Raw genomic sequence first — 3,027 nt, 5'->3', positions numbered from 1 at the left:
CAAGCCTCATTGCATAGCATTAGGGGATACAGTAATATACATATAAGACCACCTAATCTGCACACAGCCTTAAGTTCAGAACTTACAATGGTTTACATTTGAAAACCTTATGAAATTAGCACTTTAACAGGTGAAGAAACTGAGGCACAGAGAGGTTAAGTAACTTAGTCAAGGTCTCATGGTAAATGCAAGAGCTGGGCCTTGAGCACAAATAGTTCCACATTCAAACTTGTACTCCTGATCTCTAAGCAGAATTCTTTAGTTAATTCTTTAGTTTTCTCCTGCAATCCCCTCCACTGAGGGTCACCAGTGCTGTCATGCTGTGAGCATAAGGTAACAATAGTATCACTAGTTTATTCTTTCCATAACCCTATGAGGTAAACATGACAACGACTTCAATTTTAGGGAGAAAAATTGAGGTCAAAATTATTTAAATCTCAAAGGTCACGACATTCATCCTTGGCAGAGCTGGAATTACAATCCAAGTCTCCTGACTTTCAGATCAAAATACTTTACAAACTGTGTGCTACCCCTCAGCTAGTGGTTTATGACATTGGCTGTCTAGAGAAAAGTGCATGGTCTCTGTGACCTTCCTCAGTTCAAAAACAAAACCCCAGAGGGAACAGCAAGGGTGCATCATCAAGATAAGAGATCTCACAACACTGAGCTAGGAGATGATTTCTGGAAATCCCTACAAAGGAATCTCTGGGATAATGCTTAGATGCCCACTTCTAGCAAATAAAAGATGGGATGGTCCTTCTATTTTTTTAACTTTATTAAAATACTGAGTTTTATTTCACATGTATATTTTTGTCTCCCCACCATTTCCATGTCTGATCACCACTACTACTATGTCCTACCATAACATTCCATACATACTTAAAACCAAGCAAAGGGTGGAGTTCCATCTTTAAAAACTAAACAGGCATTTTGGACAACACATTCTTGGCAATGGAACCTGGACAACATTTATCAAACATGGCAGGGAAAGCTGTCACTCTCCATTATAAAAAGGACAGCCAGACATCAACTCTTACAGAAATGAAATAAGACAGAAAATTTTTAACAAATTGTTTAAACTATTTTCTTAAAGAGACTTCCTCCACTGCCAGAGATCTTGAATAGCCTCCTGGTCAGTTATCCAGAAGCCATTATTCACATAATTGATGAACTTGGATTCCACTTTGGGAAGAGAACCACCTTTTTCTATACTTGCTTGCATTTTTACTTTAATGTCTTCTACAGAACTAGGTCTTTGTGATGTTTTAGGAGTTTTTTTCCTGTTTTTTGAAAGATTGTTGTCCTTTTGATCTTGGTGTTGATGGTTTTGAGTCTTTTCCATTCTGATTTGACTTTTGTGCACTTTTGGCTAGAGTATCTCATATAGATTTCTTTACTGGCACCTTTTCTTCAGTTTCCTCATCATCAAAATTATCATCATCATCATCATCATCATCCTCATCATCTTCATCAGCAGCAAGTTTTACTTGTTTCTGTGGAAACTTGCTACCACCCCCTGGGGCAGATTGCTTTCCAGATATATTTAAGAGTTTCACATCCTCCTCCTCTTCATCTCCTGACTCTGCCTCTTCCTCCACAGCTGCTAAGTGCTGTCCACTAATATGTGCTTGTCCTGAGCTACACTTCAACCATAAGACGACTGGTGGTGGTATTTCAAAGCACCCAAGGGATACCATTGGCTGTACAGACATTTTCAAAGTTGCCAGTGTTACTTTAATTGGACTGCCTTTGTAATTCATTGCCTCTGCTTCAACAATGTGCAATTCATCCTTTGCATCAACCTCTAAACTGACTGTTTTTAAAGATAACTTGAGCTCATTTTCATCATTATCTACCGTAAAGTGATCATCTTTGTTGGCCTTTAGTTCACAACTGAAAAGATAATTCTGGGGCCTCAGGGTGCTTGTGTCCATGCCCATTGAATCTTCCATGAGGTGGTGGCAGTTACTTAGGTGGGAGAGAAGGCGGACGGAGATAAATGACTACTGCTCAAGAGAACAGCCACTCAGGACAGAATCACACCAGGGGTCCTTCTATGTTAAAGAGCAGGTAAACTCCCACAGTGTCGCACAATCTTGCCAACCAGAGATCTGGCAAAAAGCCCCTAATGGTGCGACTTTGTCACAGATATAATTAGCATGAATACCTCAAAAAGCCTTCTGGGTGACCTTCCTAGCTTCCCCCAACCAAAAGCAAGTGTGCTGTCAAAGAACTGGGCTCTTAGGGTGAGAAACCAGCTTTCGGATAATTCCACCTACGCTGGCCTGTGTACTCTGAGCATCCCTGACCTTCATCTCCAGAAAGTGTTGTTATTTTTGACCATCTTGATTAATCCTGTGACCTCATGGAGCTTCCAGGCTCATTTAAGTTCCCTGTGTGAAGCTGGCTTAACAAGAGATCCCAGGGTTTTACCTCCCCCGCTGAGAAGCCCAACTGCTTAGTTAGATCCAGGTGGGGTCTGAAAAGTTCTCGCTCTACGGCCAGGTTATGTGTTTAAAGTCCCCTGTGATGAGGATGCCATCAAATATTCCCTTGTGGGACTGACCAAAGTGGCGATTTGAATGCTTTATTTCTATGCCATTCTGTGAAGTAAGAATAGAAATCTCATTATTTATACAAGTTATATTCTTACTTTTACATACTGAAGACTTGGCCTAAAGTATTATATTTTAATGTTAAAAAAGTCAACAAGAACTTATCAACCTCTCATTCATGAAAAAAAAAATACTGGAAAATGTCCTAATTGAGGAATAATCTGTTGTATAGTTAAAGTCAATTTGAATTTAGGGAGAAATATGAAATTGCCCAAACACACAACACACACATACACACACATCCCACCATCAACACACATAAAACCTCGCAACATTTCTCTTACTCTTTGACGTCTGTATGCCAAACGAATGTTCCTAAGATGCTTCCATATGTCCCAAAATATGTGCCTTCCTTATTTCGTTATGGCAGGTTAATAGATATGGCAGGTTCAATTAATTATGACTGAAAACT

At 39.7% G+C, this 3,027-nt stretch overlaps 1 pseudogene; it reads right to left on the bottom strand.

Annotated features, from left to right (window-relative positions):
• Positions 1 to 1,008: 1,008 nt before the first annotated feature.
• Positions 1,009 to 1,952, bottom strand: LOC100446413 (nucleophosmin-like; annotated as a pseudogene).
• Between the last annotated feature and the right edge of the window lie 1,075 nt (positions 1,953 to 3,027).

This window comes from Pongo abelii, chromosome 12, assembly GCF_028885655.2.
Source record: "Pongo abelii isolate AG06213 chromosome 12, NHGRI_mPonAbe1-v2.0_pri, whole genome shotgun sequence".
Lineage (NCBI taxonomy): Eukaryota > Metazoa > Chordata > Mammalia > Primates > Hominidae > Pongo > Pongo abelii.
The sequence above is the reverse complement of the archived record's forward strand: the minus strand, read 5'-3'. Positions and strand labels throughout refer to the sequence as shown.